Below are 20,705 nucleotides of genomic sequence, written 5' to 3'. Positions count from 1 at the left end.
CGGAAAGTGGGGTGAAGCACTGCTTAATCTAAGTTAAAGTAAGTATAGGATGCAAAGAACACCCGGAAAGGGGGTGAAGCACTGCCTAATCTAAGTTAAAGTAGGTGTAGGATGCAGAGAACACCCGGAAAGGGGGGTGAAACACTGCTTAATCTAAGTTAAAGTAGGTATAGGATGCAGAGAACACCCGGAAAGGGGGGTGAAACACTGCTTAATCTAAGTTAAAGTAGGTATAGGATGCAGAGAACGCCCGGAAAAGTGGGGTGAAGCACTGCTTAATCTAAGTTAAAGTAGGTATAGAATGCAGGGAACACCCGGAAAGGGGGGTGAAGCACTGCTTAATCTAAGTTAAAGTAGGTATAGGATGCAGAGAACACCCGGAAAGGGGGGTGAAGCACTGCTTAATCTAAGTTAAAGTAGGTATAGAATGCAGGGAACACCCGGAAAGGGGGGTGAAGCACTGCTTAATCTAAGTTAAAGTAGGTATAGGATGCAGAGAACACCCGGAAAGGGGGGTGAAGCACTGCTTAATCTAAGTTAAAGTAGGTATAGGATGCAGAGAACACCCGGAAAGGGGGGGTGAAGCACTGCTTAATCTATGTGGGGAGGGGAAACTCCTGATTGTAAACCTGCCTGATTCAGAATTTAAGTCAGCTACCTAATGACACCAAGCGTTGCGAAACGAAAAACAATAAACACAACACAACAATAAAATTGGAAGGAGTAGGTTGTCCACCTTGCAACGAGTCTGCAAAACAAAAATTACAACTTATTAGTATTACATATGTAGTTAATTTTATATTTGAAGCAAAAATTTAAACTTAAGTATTTGAAGCAAAAATTTATTGACTATTTATATCATTTATTTCAAAATATCTTTTGTAATTTAAATGCTTAACCAAAAATGATTTAAAAATTATTCCTACTTAAAAATAGAACACAAAACATATAGGTTATGGGTTTGTTATACCAAACATTTCAATGACACATACACTCCAGTTGCAAGAAAAAAAATATGTAATATATTTCTACAACTTACTTGTTACAGGTGATGCTTTGGCATGGAAGACTTCATCCAAACATCAGTCCCACCCAACAGTGTAATGTCTACAGCAGACAGCCCAGCTTCAGTTGGCTGCTTGATCCAGCCAACATCGGCCAAAGCACCAAGCGCACAGACTCGATATTAACAACAATTCAATGCCTACTTTAAGCAAAGGCAACCTGGTCTCAGTCTGCTGAAATTGCATTCAAACAACATTGACCAAGATGTTCCAAGCTTGAATTAGACATATCAAACCCAATCTCAACAATACAACACAGGCTGTAGACAGGCATGCCAGTCAGGTCTCAGGCGGCATACGACATGTCACTTAAATAATTGTTATAATGTAGCTTTAATATATAACACAAACATATAAACCACTGCAACACCACAGGCACATATACCAACGTAGTCATACAACACCACTATATCAACAAATTCACAAAACAAACTTTGGCAGAATAAACACACCTGAAATGCAACACCGTATCTATATTAGAATTAAAGAAAGTTTTATCTTAATCTGCCTAAGCTGAATCCACATATACAGTTAGCCTAATAGAGGACAGCAAAGACACATGACATAACCAATTCAATGCCATCCGAGAACCAGATGACAGCCCCGCTTCAGTTGGCCGAACGTGGACCCACCCCTTACGGTTGACAGTGGAACCAGTCTTTCAGCTTCCCTCCACCAGCCTGCCCCCAGCCAACATCCGGCATACCAGACCGAAAATAACATGACATACAACAGACAGACAGTCCTTTGCAACCAGCATCAGCCATCTTAAAAAGTGACCGGGTTAGGGTCTCAGACAACATCTGCCAAGAAGCTCCAGACTGACACCAGACAAAAAAAGCCTAATTGATTCTTACAACAGTCAGCTAGCAAGGATATAACCCAGTTCCAGCTCCAACTGTGACAAAGCCACTCATTTGGGTAACCTTCCCTGAGCCGCTCCAGACTAGCACCATACCAACAGACTTGGCGAACCATGCAATCATCACTAAATGCTGCAGGGTCATCGCTCTAGCCTAAAATATTCAGCCAAGCTCTGCCCTACAACACTAATGACAGCAGGCAACACAGACCGCAACAAAACATACATCCTCCAGTCAGCCAGTAAAGAAGTGCCACAGACCAGCGCCAGCCGAGAAAGAGAAGCCCGCAGACAAACATCTTTGACAAGGCCTTAACTGAGAAGCATCAATACTGACATCAAACCCGAATCACAACAATACTGTGCCGTCAATTAGAGGGGGAGATGTCTAGCGGCGGTGCACAGCCCACAGGCAGCTGCCCACCTATACCAGTAAACAGGGTCCGAACAGTAAATACATGTACTAGCGAGGTAAGCACTCCTACTAGCTAAGTACCCCTACCGATGAGCAGGAACAAATAACTGCAGTGTACAGCCGCGTGAGCAGCCCATACACACACCGGTTTAAAACGGGAACAGCCCGATCCCCGTTGCGAACCAGTTGCTATCCCACCACCCAGTCGCCTGTCTGGCATCGAAACACAAACTCCAACAATTCAGACAGCCATACTCGATGCATGATTGAGGCAAACCAGCCACAACCATCAACATCAGCCAAGCAAATCCCAACCACCATTACACAAGCAGGCGGAAGAGCAGACATTCTCAGCCTCACTATGCAATTATTGGAGACTACTACATAGAGATTACCAAAAAAAAACAGAATCGCTCGACAAGACACTGTTGAAATGAAACTGAGTGTCAGAAGGTCTTCTCTGTGAGTTCTGTAAGAAAAAAAGAGAAGCAAGTTAAAGCTTGAAACAAATTGTAGATTTATAAATAAAACGAAGCAAAAAAATTTCAGTTTATTAAAAAAGTGCATTAACTAATTTTAGTTTTTTTTAAACTCTAAAAACAAAAAACAATCCTGTTTAATGCAGTTTTTAACAGAATCAGTTGCAACTTTTTTGTAACACAAATCTATTATGCTGTATATAACCACAGTAACAAAATCTTACAAACCTTGCCATGTAGTCTGGTGGTTAAATCAGGAACAGGAGATGAATCCTCATGTGATGAAATCTAAAAGTAACATTCATAAACACCTAAATCTTCAACATATAATTAAAAGATCTACCACAAAATGATCAAAACACCGAAAAAATGTCACTTTCGTAGTCATTTAAGGTAATGAACTGTTTTTAAATGAGCCTTAACTGCTCCAAAATTATTATACTCATATTTAAAAACAAACAACAAATCAAGCAAGTTCATAAAATAGTACATTGGGGGAATGAACTAAATTATAGTTACTCAAAATGATTGGTGCTGAAAAACAAAATTTGTTCTGTCTGTTGAGATTTAACTGTTTGGGGGAGGTTGATTATTAACATCAACAGGGCAATGTTTTCTCGAATGAATAAATTTAAGACACATATTTTTCAAAAAACTTCTGTTTCATCAAATAAGCTGGTAATTTTTTGCCCCAACATTTATTGTCTATTGGTATTTGCAACAATGACATATATATCAATCAGTATAGAAAATGTAGCCACATAGGCAAATACAATTAATGAGTTTCGTTAGGCAATAAATTAAACACAGGGTCTGCTAAGTTTAACTTAATTACCAACACAGCTTCACATATTTGGGTCATGCTAAAGTTCCAAAGAACATTATTGTCTAAAGACCCACACTTTTCCAAACCAAAGTATGCACATTGTGCAATTTTCCAGCTAAAATATAGGCATCTTTAACATTAAATTTGTTTATGCTGATGCGTAACATACAGACAAGCTTACAAATATGCCACAATCAGTTAATCACTAAATCTGCATACTTCAACCATTCCATACAACACCAGTTGCAGAAAAAAGTCATCTAAAAACTGCTTTTAAAATGCTATTATGATAATGTGTTATAATGATGATCTAATTTCAATAACAAAACAGTCAGTGCACATTCCAAACACTGCCAGACCAAGAAAAAAATCCAAACACTGCCAAACCAGTGGCTATTAACCATTACAGTACAAACAGCTACAATCATCTACACTGTGGTATTCGACAAAAACTTGTAATTTACCTTTTCCAACTAAAAGAAATGCCATACCCTAAAGGCAGACTTAGACAACTAGATTTTTTTCAGTTTTTTGAATTAGATTAGGACTGAAAATAGAGCATCTCATTTTTTTACAAATTAGACTAGAACTAGAAAAGTGGCTTTCCGATACACTATTGTATATATTCTATACAATATTTACCAATTTACTATACTATACAGAATTTTATCTACATATATGATTGTTTTTGCAAGCAAAAACGAATGGGTCCCACACACGTGTTTATGCGGATTTGCGGTGAACAAATGTTGCGGTTATTTTTAGATTCTTAAGGACAAATTTTTCACAATGCATTAACTTAAATTTAAAAGTTTTTGTCCGTATTCTTTTTGCATCATTATTGTCATATAATTACAAAAAAATCGGTGAAAAAAAGGGGAAAAAACTTTCAATTTAATCTCTTGCTTTGACCTTGATATTGTGGTTCAAGTTCAGTTTTTAAACACAAATTTTCCCAGAAAGCCTTATCTGTTATATTAGATACTATATAAAAAAAGGTGTTTGCTACAAAGGTATACATAACAATTTGTTTTTCACCTAACTTTGTTTCGCAAAAACAACCGTTTAATGACCCTTTGACACTGTATTTAACAGCATGCAGTCCTTAGTGTTCAACAATACCGTTTAGCCCAGCAGTGCGCAACCTGCGGCCGGAGAGACGAGTTTGTGTGGCCGTGACGTAAATAAAACTTCTTTGCTAAATATTTTGATTTTTAAACTGCTCTAAACAGTTTTTGTAATACGAAAAGAGTATTACCAGCCCAGTAGACATATGCATCAGACTTTTTGTAAGCCTATTGTTTGTAAACAATGCGAACAAAACAGGTACTTCAAACATCACAATATAGATTATGACATCATAAACATGTAAGACTGATCTTCATACCATGTGCAGCTTAATCTGTGCACCAGGCTAATCTGGGCTTTTAGGTGCCATAAGATGGTACATATATATGATATAAACCAATTTTTTTACATCAGTAATATTGTAACAAAAACAAGAAGGCAAATGGCGGCCGTTGGTGAAATAAAGATCTGCGATGTGACTGTCCTAGCAAAAAGGTTGTGCACCCCTGGTTTAACCTAATTTATACATGACGACTTAAGTACTGATTCTTGAATTGATTTGTCAAAAATAAAAAAGATACACTATGACAAAAAATTCTTAACTGTGTTGTAATGCCTACAGGTTGACCTTTAGTGACCCATGGTTTTGCGAGCTAAAAATGAGAATTTAAAGACCATTTATTGCGGCGTTTGAAAAAGTTAAGTTTATTTTTTCATATTTATGTTGATCATTTTGCCTGACCTTAACGAAACCGAAGTACGTTTATTGAGTTTAAATTACGTCATAGGTGTAAAACCTTCGCCAAAACTGAAAATGCGCGTGCGCATGCTGCACAAAAAAACAGCTGATTTCTAATCACCCAAACGACTGTCTCGTAAGACGTCTGTTGTCGTCAAACTGAGCACTCCCGCTCTGCCGCCTTAATCGTAAACCAGTGAATTCCTTCCTTGGGACTTATATCTGACTGATAGCGAACAGATGTTATGAGTTGCAAAGGTAACTGTCAAAATTTAAATACTAAACGCATACCCTGCTTAAACAATTGTTAAATTTTTTAAATATTTCTGCACCATAGGGCTTGTATTTCTGGCCTAAAACTAAAACCGATTATTTCTGGGTTTAAAGCAGGGGTACAAAGCATCAAAGCAGGGGGTACGACATGCAGGGTGAAATTATATGCTATTTAGGCATATTTGTGAAGAATGCGTAACAAGTTACTTTATTATATACAGTATCCAGAACGGGTTAATTTTGTACTACTTACAATACTGTTTTCATGCATCCATTCAACACCCAAATTATAAATACACTGAGTTTAATTGTTACAATTTTATTTACTTCTGTCGGCCATTTTAGACAGGGGGTGCAAGAAAATTTTATGAAAGCTCAAAGGGTACGAGCGCAAAAAGGTTTAAAGGGTGAAAAATGAGTGAATCCAATGGAAAGTTACAAAATTCTTTAGTATACCTTACATTGCACCAAACAGCAAAGCATGAAACTCCTAGATCTGGTACTTTGGTAAGTTTAGCGGTTTTTTTTTAAATACGTTTTGGGGGCCTGTGGGTGAACCCTTGGGTTATTCAGGGTCAAACTTCAGGAGGATCAGATATGGATAAATAACTAACATCTGTGTAAATTTAAATAATTTTGAAGCACTCTTGCTTGACCAAATGTGTATCACAAACCAGTGTTAGACAGAAAAAAGAAAGAAAAATACAGACAAAACAATATGTGTCCCCTTCAAGGAAGGGGATCCATAATCATCTAGTTGTCCACAGTCAGCCTAAAGGTTAAACCAGGTTAAAAACCACTGTTGCAATAGTCTCTTAAAACATGTAAGGCTACAATGCAAATTTGTTTCGTAAAACAAATACATTCTGATTAACCTTAGGGATAAAGATTCTCCTTTACAAACACTGGAAAAAAAAACTCTGAACACTAGCAACGGAAAACGCCATCCAAAGGCTTGTGTAGGTCTACTGTCAAAACTAGAAGGGTTGCTTAGCACATGTACCCATTGACATACACCGTTACTATTTTGAAATGGGATTAAATAGACAAAGTTTTTTTTTAAATCTCATTTTAAGTGAATAGGGGGGGTAAGGGATAGATTTATATCAGTGCTTCGTACCTGAACGGAACGAAACCAAAAAAACGTTGATATTTTCTGGATCAATATTTTCATTTCTTTCCGGTCTGATCGAAATAATTTTTTTTCAGTATATCAGTCTTAACAAAAGAAGACATTTTTGTGGTCTTTACAACTAGTAAAAGAAAAAGAAAGATGCAACACACAAGAATTAATGTCGTTGTTGTTGCGTCACATAACATTTGCCAATCATAGTCAAACGGATGTAAATTGAAGAAGCTTTAATTTTTATTATAACGGTATTTAGTTCCAATATTGTATTTTGAATATTTTTTATTTTGGTTTTTCATTCTGGTATTTGAGCCAAAAATTATTTATTTCGTTCCGGTATAATGCTCCGTTATCTGTAGTGAAGTGGTTTGGTTTTAAAAGTTTTTACAAAAAATCTAAATGTGGCTTGTTTACTTCCCATGAGAATTCAGTGTCTAATGGTAAATGACACTTTAAAACAGAGCTAGTAAGGTCAGTTCAGGCTAAAACTTTAAATTACCCACAAGAATTTTTTTTAGATCATTTACGGTTGTACTTCTGACCTAAAGGACTAGTAAAGCTAAAAACGAATGTTTAGGGGTTACCAGTAAAATGGGTGAACCTAACTAAAAGCTACAAAATCATTTAATTTTTTTTACAATGCACTAACCAACAAAGTTTGAAACTTCAGGATCCGTTGAGTCAAACTTCTTAAAATGCGTGAGGCTACAACAGAACTTGTTTCGTAACACAAATACATTCTTCTTAACTTTGGGATAAAGATTCTTATTTACAAATACTCAAAAACACTGATGCCAAATTTATACAAACCAATTCTGAACACCAGAAATGGAAAAGCCACCAAAAAGACTTTGTGCAAGTCCTTTACTTAATCAAAGGGTTGATTAGCACATGTCCCATGAACATACACTGACCCCTACTTTAAATGTGAATTAATAGCTTACATTGTTTCTAATCAGACCACACTTTAGCAGTGGTATGTCGAACACCCAAGAATCGAACCAACACTAGTCAGGCATTATATGCTTTTGGAAGTTCAGCCACAACCCTTCACATTGTGATACAATCATATGACTAACTTTGCCTCATGACACACATGATCATACATGAAGCAATGATTGTCTGGTAAGGCAAAATGGCACTTCGACAAAAACTGCAAAGTTGACCACTGGGCTTATCAAGCTAAATCTAACTGACCCAAATAACTGTTAAGTCTAAAAATGAATATTTGGGGATAAAAAAAGTGTTGAATCCAACCAAAATCACTAAATGAGTAAAAACTAGAAAAGGTGGATTTCTAATATACTTCCATTTTAAATATGTTTTATATCCTTTTTACCAATTTACCATACACATCATTTGATCTACACATATGATTGTTTTTGCAAGCAAATACGAATAGGTCCCCACACATGTCTGTTTGTGCGGATTTACAGTAAACAAATATTCCGGTTGTTTTTAGATTCTTAAGGAAAAACTTTCAGAAGGCATTACACCAACTTTGTATTCTTTTTGCATCATTATTGTCATATAATTACAAAAAAAAACTAGAAGGTAGCTCAGCACATATTGCCATTGCACATACACTATAACCTATTTTGAAACGTTGATATATTCCCTACACATATTTTATATTGGGTCCCATATTAGCCACCGTCTTTTATAACCTTAGCTGTTTCTGCAGGCAGAAACTCATGGGTCCCCCACACATGCAAAGTCAAAAACAAAGCATTTCAAGAGATAACCAACAGTCAGTTTGGAGTTTTAACAAAACAATGTGGTCACATCTTGTCCTAAATCAGTGGTTCTTAACCTTTTTGGTGTGGTTTCCCACTAAAGTCAACCACCAACTTCGAATTTCCCCCTCTGTTTTTTTTTTATACTGATGTTTTGTGCCCTATGTTAACAAACAAATTATTTTTTAATCGAAATAATTTCGTGAAGCGATTTGGTCTGAAACTCCAAAGGTATACTGCAATCTTGTTCAGTTTAAACAGTGCTTCTGTGAGAGATTAAAGTTTTTTGAATATATTAAAGAGTTTCCTCTGCTTGCAATAGTCATTTATTGCATCACAATCAACAAAGGAAAGGCTTTCATTCGTGCACAATAGCAAAGTCATTGATACTTTTAGTCTTGTCTGTGATGTAACAAACGGACTTTGGATTTGTATGTGTCTTGTAAGCCTTGCTGAAATTAATCTAACATGTTGTTGCGGAAAAATGTTAGGAAAGTAACTTTCAACGATTAATTCAAAGCCGGGTTCGACCCTTGGGCCCGAGTTTGGTGACCTGACTTACCTAATTTCCCTCTGAAAACATCAAATTTCCCACTAGTGGGAAATTTCCCACCGGTTAAGAACCACTGTCCTAAATAATCATGCTACTAACTGTTTAAATTATGCAAATCTGATTCAATTCACACATTGTCCTATTTATTGTTCTATTTTTAGGAAAGAAAGGGGTATATAGTGGCAAAATAAAGCAAAACACAACAGCAATAAATAACAAATTCTGCAAGCTGTCCAAATTTCATTCAATTCCGACACTGTTTAAAAACTCACCCATTTTAGGGGGCTTGTTGGGTAAATGTTTAAGCTAACAGATGAAACTTAACAATCGACATCTAAAAATGACATAATCTACTAATTATCCAAATTGCATCCAATTTCAACATTGTTTAAAAAATTTACCAATTTTAGGGGTTAATGGGTTATATGGTGGGGCTACAAGGTAAAACACAACAACTGACATCTTAAAATTGTACATTCTACAAGCTTTACAAAATTCAGCCAATTCCAACATTCTTTAAACAACTCGCCCATTTTAGGGGGCCAGAGGGTGAATATTGGGTCTACACGGTAAAACACAGCAATTGGCACCTAAAAGTGACAAATTCTACAAGTTGTCCGAATTTCAGTTAATTCTGTACTTGTTTGAAAAAATTCCCCCATTTTAGCGGGTTAGTGGGGCAACTGATGGGGTTCAACACCCAAAATTAAAAAATATGAAACCACAATGACCCAATCAACATTAATGTAAAATTTTATCCCAATCGGCCGATGTTTAAAATTCTGACCACTAGAGGTGTTATTAGCAACATTCGTTAACGCTTCTGACGTCACAAGGCTGTTAACACCCCTACAACTGGCATGTGCAAAAACGTTCACCAAGCAATGCACAAGCACAAGTACCAAATGTTCTGTTGCCTTTATTATACCATTACACCACAGAATCTTTCGTTTGTGGTGCGCAGCAACATACAAAAACGTTTTACACTTTTGGGGCTAGCGGGGTAAGTACTGGGGTTATCAAGTCAAACGAAGCAGATGGCACATCTACATAACTATATCTACCATCTGTGAAATTTTCATCCAAATCCACCAAAGATTTCATGCCAAAAGTGCATGGACAAATTTCACCGGAGAAAAAAGAAAAAAAAAAACTGAGTGAAATCAAGATGCGTCCCCTTCAGGGAAGGGGACCCATAAAAAACAGTAAATAAGAATGGGAAAAATACTTTCAATTTAATCTCATGCTTTGACCTTGATATTGTCATTTTTGAACATAATTTTCCAAAACTCAAAATGTGCGTGATAACCTAATAAAACGACAAAGCATCGCTGCACAAAAACAGCTGATTTCTAATCACCAAAACAGCTGATTTCTAATCACCAAAACAACTGTCTTGTAAAATGCCTGTCCGGATGTCAAGCTGAGCACTCCCGCTCTGCATTCACCTGCCTTAATCATAAACCAGTAAATTACAACCTTGAGATTTGAGACTTCTATCTGACTGCAAGTGTACACATATTATGGGTTGTAAAAGTAACTATTTGGCCGATTAAGGCAAATTGTTAAATACTAAACAAATAACCTACTGCAAACAATTGTTTAACATTTCAGCACATTAGGGCTTGTATTTCTGGCCTAAAACTTATTATTTTGGGGTTTAAGGGGTAAAAATGGGTGAACCCAATAAAAAGGTACAAAATTCTTTAGAAAAGCTTACATTGCATCAACCAACAAATCACAAAACACTCAAATGATGTACTTTAGTCAGTACAGCTGTTTCCCAACCTATGGGTTGCGACCCAAAGTTGGGTCGCCTGAACATTCTTTTGGGTCGCTTGTTTTAGTGACAATAAGAACATCTACTTTCTGATTTCACCTTGTAGCGTTATTTTTATGTATTTCCATTCAGCACTAAGTCCTGGTTAAATGAAAATGTTTGGTCGAAAACAACAACACTATTTGTTAGTTATAAGGTTATTGATTTGCTACACTTGCGTAGTAATTTTTAAAAAGCTTTCCGAATTTACAGACAAAAATTCAACTAAACTAGAAGGGTGGCTTAGCACATATTGCCCTTGCACATACACTATGATCTATTTTAAAACATAAATATAATTCCTTCACTTATTTTATATTGGGTCCCATATTTGCCACCGTCTTTTAAAACGTTAGTTGTTTCTGCAGGCAGAAACTCATGGGTCCCCACACATGCAAAGTTGTAAACACTGCATTTCAAGAGATAACCATAAGAAACTTTGGTGTTGTAAAGTAAAACACTGTGATTGGTACTAGGATTAAATAGTCATGCTATGCAAAGTTCAAACTATACAAATCGACTCAATTCAAGCATTGTTTAAAGTTTGTCTAGTTTAAAACAAAGAAGTAAAACACAACAATCGATACCTATAAATGGCATAACATTTCCAACAATTGCCCACTGTTTAAAAACTCACCCATTTTAGGGGGCTAGCAGGGTGACTATTGGGGCTACAGGGTTTAACACAACAATCGTCATTTGTAAATGGCAAATTGTACAAGCTATCCAAATTTCAGCCAATTCCGACCCTGTTTAAAAAATTTATCCTTTTTAGGGGGCTAGTGGGGTAACTGATGGGGCTACAGGGTTTAACACAACAATCATCATTTGTAAATGGCAAATTGTACAAGCTATCCAAATTTCAGCCAAATCCAACCCTGTTTAAAAATTCACCCATTTTAGGGGGCTAGTGGGGTAAATGCTGGGGCTACAGGTTTTAACACAACAATCATCAATTGTAAATGGCAAATTATACAAGCTATCCAAATTTCAGCCAATTCCGACCCTGTTTAAATATTCACCCATTTTAGGGGGCTAGTGGGGTAACTGATGGGGTTCTTCACCCTAATGTTGAAAATATGAAACTGCAATGACCCAAACAACAATCCTGTAAAATTTTGTCCAAATCGGCCAATGTTTCAATTTCGACCACTAGGGGGCGTTTTAACCAACAACCGTAATAACTTATGACGTCACAAGATGACCCAAACAACAATCCTGTAAAATTTTGTCCAAATTGGCCAATGTTTCAATTTTGACCACTAGGGGGCGTTTTAACAAACAACCTAATGACTTATGACGTCACAAGGCTGTGAACAACCCCCTTGACTGCTATCCGCAAACACGTTCACCAAGCAATCCTTAAACATGAGTACCATATGTAGTTGTCTTTATAACATCACACAAAACTAACGTTTGTGGTGCGCACAAACCACATTTTACATTTTGGGGTCTAGCGGGGTAAATACTGGGGTTATCATGACAAACGAAGCAGATGGCACATCTACACAACTATATCTACCATCTGTGAAAGTTTCATCCAAATCCATCAAACATTTCAGGGCAAAATGGGGTGGACAAACTTCAGGGAAGAAAAAAAAAAAGAAGAAAAAAAAAGAAAAAAAAAAAAAAGAAATCGAGTAAAATCAAGATGTGTCCCCTTCAAGGAAGGGGACCCATAAATAGCATGTCCATGGGTCGCGAGAAACCACTAAACAAAATTTTGGTAGGTATTTGGGTCGCGTCAAAAAAAGGTTGGGAACCACTGCTTTAGTCAGTACAGCCGTTTAAAAAAATTTACGTTTTGGGGGCCTGTGGGTGAAATGCTGGGTCATTCAGGGTCAAACTTCAGAAGGATCAATTCTGGATTACTAACTAACATCTGTGCCCATTTGAATAAATTTAAAGCACTCTCTCTTCACCAAACGCTTTTAACAAACCAGCATAAGACAGAAACAAACAATTTGGGGTTTAAGGGGTGAAAAAGGGTAAATCTTTTTTAAGGTAGAAAATTCTTAAAAATATCTTACATTGCACCAAACAACAAAGCATATAACATCTAAATGATGTACTTTAGTGAGTACAGCAGTTTTAATTTCACTATTTGGGGGCCTGTGGGTGAACCACTGGGTCATTCTGGGTCAAACATCAGGAGGATCAAATTCGGACTAATAACTAACATCTGCCCAAACTTTAAAAAAATTAAAGCACTCTTTCTAGACCAAAGGTGTCTAGCAAACCAGCGTTAGACAGAAAAAAATAGGGACAAAAACAAAAAGTATAATAATAAACAAGGTCAAACATTGGTGGGATCAACTTTAAATAACTAACAAACAAGTGTATCAATTTGAATAAGTTTAAAGCACTCTTTCTTGAACAAACATGTAGAAGAAAACAGCATTAAAGAAAATAAACTCAAAGGGAAGGGGACCCATAATATGGCATGCTACATTGTAAAACACCAGATGACACATACACATGGTTATATCTACCACCTGTGAAAGTTTTACTCAAATCCTTTAACATTGATGGCAAATGGGGGCGGACAAATTTAAGGCAAAGAAAACAAGAAACAGGTCCTACACTAGACATGTTTATTTGTAACATTTGTTGGATCTTAAACTCCACTGCAGTGACCGCAGTGACCAATATATTACAAACTGACCACTATTTCTTATTATATTTAGTTCGGACATTATTAAAGTGTGACTTGCAGGGAGTAAGTTATATTGTCAGATTGCATGTTAAAATGAAACAATAGACATGACTTAATTCACAAACTGTCCAAATTTTAACTAATTCAGAAAAAAAATTTTTAATGTCACCTAATTTGCATCCCACCCATGCAAAGTTGTAACGAGAGCATTTTAAGAGATAACCATGCGAAGGTTAGGTGTTGTGAGGTAAAATATATAATCAGTAGCGTGCTTAAATAATCATATATCAAACTACAAACTATCAAAATCTCAATCAACCTTATGTTCTATCTTAAATGAAAGAAGTGGTAAATAGTGATAATATAGGGTAAAACAAAACAAGCAACACCAATAAATGACAAAGCTAACCAAATTTTATATAATTCGGACATTAAAAAAATCACTTATTTTAGGTGGCCTGCATGGCAAATGTTTGGGCTACAGGGTGAAACATAACAATCAACAGCTATAAATGGAATCTTCTACAAATTAACCAAATTTCAATGAATTCGAGCCTTGGTCAAAAAAATCTCTCCTTTTGGAAGGCTGATTAGGTAAATGGTGGAGCTGCAGATCAAAACAAAACAATCAACATCTCAAAATAGCATATTTATATTGGTTCCAATTACTCAATATAAACGGTAAAATTCATATTCTACTCTGAACATCCCTGAAAATCATCTAACAAACTTCACAATGCACCAACTGATAAAGTATGAAACTTAAGCATGTTTAAGATAGAACACTTGCAACATATCATAATTATTTGTATTTCACAAAAACGTTGCATCAAGCAGCATTACTACTTGCTGTGTGTTAGCAAAGCAGACAATAAAAAATCTCTCCTTTTGGAAGGCTGATTAGGTAAATGGTGGAGCTGCAGTTCAAAACAAAACAACCAACATCTCAAAATAGCATAATCTAAGAAGTGTCTAATCACATTCAATTCAGAGATTAAAAAAATCACCATTATTAGGGGGCTAGTGGGGATTAATGTCGGTGAAACATAACAACCACCTCTAATTGCCAATTTTTACAACTATCCAAACTTCATCCAATTTAAGATTGTTTAAATAATTTACCCATTTAACTGCCATCAAGGAACGCATGCGTTCACATTTTGCAATGACCAGAGCACACATTTATATTGGTTCCAATTACTTAAAATAAACGATAAATTCATATTCTACTCTGAACATCCCTGAAAATCATTTAACAAACTTCACAATGCACCAACTGATAAAGTATGAAACTCAAGCATGTTTAAGATAGAACACTTGCAACATATCATAATTATTTGTATTTCACAATAACGTTGCATCAAGCAGCATTACTACTTGCTGTGTGTTAGCAAAGCAGACAATAACCTTTACCCAGTTTCAAAGATATGTCATTCATGAATTGTTTGTTAACAACATTCTGCTCTATTCAGATTCTTTATATACTTAGAAGTATCGTTTCATTAGTTTATTTCATGCACTCCTTACTTAACAACACTATTTTGCTTTAAATCTCCATACTATACAGTCTGCCATGTAACACACCTTTTTGAGTGCAGAGTGACTGTTTGATAAAACTAAAGCCAGGTGGTACATGTTTTTATGCATGAAGCAGAGACCATTCGAAATCATAAACCAATTGATCACTCCATTGCCACTAAGGAACACAGTATATATCATGGACACTACAGCGTTTAAATCAAATCAGGGACTAGAAAGATTCTAGTCTAAATAACGTGAACTGCTGGGTCAACTGAAATCAAAATTTACAAGAACAATTTCATGGATAGATATCTAACAAGAATCAGAATTTCAAATCCACATGCTGGACCAAATGGAAGGAACAAACCATTAAAAAATATCAAAAAAAAACATACAAAAACAATATATAATACAGGGTTCCCGCACAATTTTCAGTCATATATTCCATGACTTTTCCAAAACCTTTCAAGGAAAAAAACAAATTTCCATAACCTTCTTCAAAAAAATGAGCAATTCCCATTGTGAAACTAGTAAAAAGGGTTTGATAGATAAAGCTAATTTACCATACTTGCAAGGAATATACAAACGTTACGTGATTTGAAATTCCTATCTCTATCTGGCATTTTCAGGGTAACAGTCGCCAAATTCCATACTTTTTAAGGACTTTTGCAAAAGTTGGCCTTTTTCAAAACTTTTCCAGGCCCTGATAATACCACTGACCCCAGAATTCGGAGGCGATATTATACTTAAAAAACAGCTAGTTCATACACCATAGCTTTGTAACTAAACTTGATCAAACTAATATAGTTATTATTTGAGCATTACTTAAACAAACAATTCAAACAAACCTTGCCATCGAAGTCATGAGACGATCGCAGTCATGAGATGATCCAACTTCATAAAACTTGATGAATCTCTTCTGTGATGAAAGTTTGAGGGAAAGCTGAAAATCACATTTGTAATAGTCAATTTTCTTACATATGCATATTTTACATGCATACAACCAATTTAACATTTACCAAAATCAGCATCAATTTATGACCAGTTAGGAGAGATTTAGATTTATTACTAATGCAAATAATTTAAAGAACTGTTTTTTTCTGTGAAATTTTATTGATTAGATTTTAACCTACAGCAATATAACCAGTTTTGACATAGTTTATGCTAAAGATCAGATGCAATATATTAGTTTCCACACCAAGCAGTAAAATAAATTTAAGGTCAGTTAGCCAGTACAGATTTCATCATGAACTAGAATGGTAGCTTAGCACACTATAACCTATTTTAAAACATTATTATATTTACTACACATGCAAAGTTGAAAATTATAATGCATTTCAAGAGATAACTATGAGAAAGCCGGGTGTTGTAAGGTAAAACACAGTGAATGGCACTGGGCTTAAATAATAATACTATGTAGAGTACAAACTATACAAATCAGATTCACCCAATATATTGTTTGAGTATGTCCTATTTAACGTTCTTCTTAAAGACTCACTTATTTTGGGGGTCTAGTAAAGTAAATGTTAAAGCTATAGGGTATAACACAACAAGCCACAATTACAAATGGCAAATCCTACAAGCTATCCAAATTTCATTTGATTCAAATGTTGTTTAGAAAATTAACCCATTTTAGGGGGCTAGTGGGGAAAATATTGGGGCTACAAGGTAAAACACATCAATCGAAACCCACAATTAGCATATTCTACATCCTACCATAATTTTAGCCATTTCCAACACTGTTTAATAAAGTATATATAGCTTATATACTCAATAGCCTACATATTACTGTTTAATAAACTCACCCATTTCAGGGAGCAAGTAGGGTGAAATAGGGGCTACAAGGTTAAACACAACAACTAGCCCCTATGAATAATCATTTCTATAGGATGTCCAAATTACTGCAAAATTAGGTGGCCCAGGGGGGCCATGGGTGTAGATTCACCAGAAACACCCACTAAAAGCCATTTTCTTTTCAACTTTATTCCCTAATTTAATTGACTATTTCACATACTATTTGTCTATATTAAGGTTTTTCACGATTATGGATTCTTGTTTACTCTATTCGACCTGTTTAAAGCCGAAATTAGTACGGAATTCCAACACGAGATTGCCATTTTAATTTTTAAGGGGGCCACAGGTCCTACAGGGTTACTTGAAAGGGGCCACAATCCACGAAAGGTTGAGAACCACTGTTCTAAAGTCATAGGGATGTTAATAACCACATAACTGCCATAGTGCAAAATCGTCTACCAAGCAATCAACAAACACAAGTAACATACTAATACAGGGGATGGGTGGTAGCATAGGCGTCAATTGCCGGGGTGGCAGCCATTATAAAATAGCTATGCTGCCGCCCCAGAAATTGTTGCGCGCTCTTTCCAATGGTCAGTATATTTCGAGCATGTGCAAAGCAAGCTACATGAAATCCTTATTGTTTTTAAACAACGCATGGGGAAAACCCATATTGCGTTGCTCATTTCAGCGATTTTCGTTTGCTCCTCCAGAGCAAGTCTAAACAAGGCTTAATGACATAAAAATGGCAATTTTCACATTTTTATGTGTTCTGAATGTCAGTTGGCAGTTGGGATTATATTGTACATGCCAAAGTAAAATCAAAACATGTCCCCATCTGGAAAGAAGGAGAAAAAATGAGAAAAAAATAAATGTTAAACAATACAGTTGGGTCTGCATTAGTTTCTGATGTATACCAATACAGAAGTCAAACAGGAAAGATTGTAATGGACCTCTTTTCTATTTTCACAGTTTTGCCTCCCTGCTGATTTCGGCAAGTGGGCGCCCAACGACTTGTCAAACATGCACACAACACACCGCAACAAAGCTTTTTATCCACATGCGCCGCACCTTTTTGCAAGCTACTGTCACATAATGCCTTATAATATGGAGTAGCTGCAGGGCATTTCGCCACTGATTTGTGCTCCATAATGTTGCATCATTATGCAGTGTTTTACACATGGGTGATTATTTTAGTGCAACTGTGTTGCTATGTTTTCTTTCACCAAGCGAAATCAACTCAACTCTTAAGTGTCACTAAAACTTACTTGTCAGTTGCTGGTAAGTTTATCCATGATGGTCAGAGAGTCCACAGATGCAGTGTACTTGTCACATGTAACAGCCCAGTATCAGTTTGTTGTTTGATCTGTCCACATCAGCTGAGGCACCACACTCGCAGACCTAATACAATACAATATCAAACGATCAAGTTTCATCAAAAAAGAAAAGATAATAACTGCACTATTTTAAATTAAACTACACGAATGGCTTAAAAAAACGTAAAGACCGTGAAGTTTCTTAAATACAAAACGTTGTTGCAGTAATTTTTTGGGGGCAAATTGCCTACAGAAGTTTAATATTTTCATTGTGAGCAACCCCTTGCAGTCATCAGCCAGTTTACACAACCCCGTTTTATTTTCTGTACCTAACATTACACAATTCTAATAAATGTGCATCTTCGCACCCCCGTAGTTAACAGGTCTTGCATTATATGGCAGTGCAGTGCATTAAGAACAGTTTGTCTTTTTTATTGTGTTTTCTTTCATAATATTTATTTTAAGGACCCTGTGGGACATCTATACATAACAAGATTAGATGGAGTTTATTGTGAAGTGGTTTAAACTCGATATATCCAATAAACTTCTGTTTTTAGAAGTGCTGTATAAAACTGCGAGCCTACTTAGCCAGCTTTGCTTAAACTAAGGCCATTTAGCCTGTGTAACTCGATTATAGCCCTTTGGCTTGCTCAACCTCTGTTTAAGCCCTTATTGTGTTTGCTTAGGCGCTCAGTTAGGCCTCATTGAGTCCGCTAAGCCCTCACTTAGCCCCTGTCATGATGTGGGCTCAGTGGGCTCGCAGTTTTAGATGTTACCCCAGGTTTAGTCCCCAAAGCACTAGCTTAGCCCCTGGTATGACAATGGGCTAGCAATTGTAGACATTATCCTATTTTTAGCGACAACAAAACATTTTTTTAATAAAGAACGACCAAACACAAATGCAGGTAAATGGACATTTTACACCCCACATAACAGGACTTTTACTTGTGTCACAAAAAATCTCATTATTTGACTTGTTTGAGTAAAACTTGTCTTAGGTTTTGCACATAAACTAAAATATATTAATGGATGTCAAAACTTTGGTGAGCTTGCAAAAATAAATATAACAGGGAATATTTCAGTGTGTTTCCAGTCTTGTTGTGGGTTTAAATATTATCTGATCTTGTGTAGTGATATTTCTCGAAGAGTCTAGTTTTCACCATTTTTATTTGAGTACACTATAGAAAATAAATTTAAGGGAAAATAAATTCTTGTCATTAAGGATTAGATAACAGAAAGGATATTTTATTATGTATTCAATATGAATTTTGATAGTTTCTTTCATTTTAATGTAAATTATACAAATACAACTCCAGTTTGCAATCATCAGTTGTTTTACGTTGGAGTAGAACTCAAGTTTACTTAAATTTATTAAGTGGACAGTGGTCAAGCAACTGTGATTTAGCTATAGGGCAACAATTCAGATCCATAAAGTTGCAATGGATGGGTAAATTTAACTTATCATAAGTAGGATAGTAGCCTGGTTTTAAATTTCTAATTGGTATACCTATGATTTCAGACTGAGTCAATAACAGCCTGGTGGAAGTTTTGAATACGTGCGCTTTTAGGCGGAAAAGTTGAAATTTGTAAAAACTAAATTAAATTGGGCAACGTCAAACGCGCATTTAAGTTGCAGTAATGTGTGTAAATCATCTGGTGGATATTTTTGACGTTTTTCTTTGTTAATTTATAAAATATTATGCAATAAAACCAACCTCAATTTATTTTCGACCATTGTCTTCGCAGACTGTTCCAAACTAGAATGATCAAATTTGACCTTGCCAAAAAGTTGCTATTTTCACACAGATTCAAAACTTATTCTGTTTTATCGATTGTTGGTTTTAAAACTTTTTATCGCCAAAAGTATGGGGCGCCGTTGTCGATTAAGTTGAGTTGCCACAACCTGATTTTTTTTAACAACGGTGTCTTAAGGCCGTTTTGAAAACAAACAAAACACTTGCAAGATAGCTAACTTGCAACAACTTAGGGTTGCATAGCCTTATTTACGATTTTAGAAACCGGTTTAAACCGGTTTGGAGGTTCGGTAGGAGGCAGAAACCGGTCAAAACCGGCTTAACACTGTAATATTCCCATGAACTTTTCTAAGACATAGCCAGGGTTGCCATACCGTTCTTATTTCTAAGATTTGTCCTGATTTTGAAGGGCTTAAGTTTTTTTTAAAAATCGGATCAAAATCGTCGATTTTCAATTCTGGTTTAAACCGGTTTGGAGGTTCGGTAGGAGGCAGAACCGGCGAAAAATCGAAGAAACGGAACTTCTATTGGGTAGGAGCCCGAATTCTGAACTTGACAGATTGCCTTCTTTCTGTCTCGATCTGGTTTTATGTGATGCATTTGAACACTGTGTTCTGTTTTACCTCGAATATATTTCCGGCTGTTTTTTTTTAATTGTCTAAATGCAACTATTCAGGACTGTTTCAAGATGTTTGTACATT

At 36.0% G+C, this 20,705-nt stretch overlaps 1 long non-coding RNA gene across 1 annotated transcript; it reads right to left on the bottom strand.

Moving 5' to 3' along the window:
* Positions 1-436: 436 nt before the first annotated feature.
* Positions 437-20,027, bottom strand: LOC145233998 (uncharacterized). The gene is made up of 6 exons (XR_013861234.1): positions 19,966-20,027; positions 18,203-18,335; positions 15,989-16,083; positions 3,049-3,108; positions 1,040-2,810; positions 437-748 (listed from the first exon to the last, which is right to left on the bottom strand). It is a non-coding gene; the product is annotated as an uncharacterized LOC145233998 (long non-coding RNA).
* Between the last annotated feature and the right edge of the window lie 678 nt (positions 20,028-20,705).

This window comes from Phallusia mammillata, chromosome 6, assembly GCF_965637545.1.
Source record: "Phallusia mammillata chromosome 6, kaPhaMamm4.hap1.1, whole genome shotgun sequence".
Lineage (NCBI taxonomy): Eukaryota > Metazoa > Chordata > Ascidiacea > Phlebobranchia > Ascidiidae > Phallusia > Phallusia mammillata.
The sequence above is the reverse complement of the archived record's forward strand: the minus strand, read 5'-3'. Positions and strand labels throughout refer to the sequence as shown.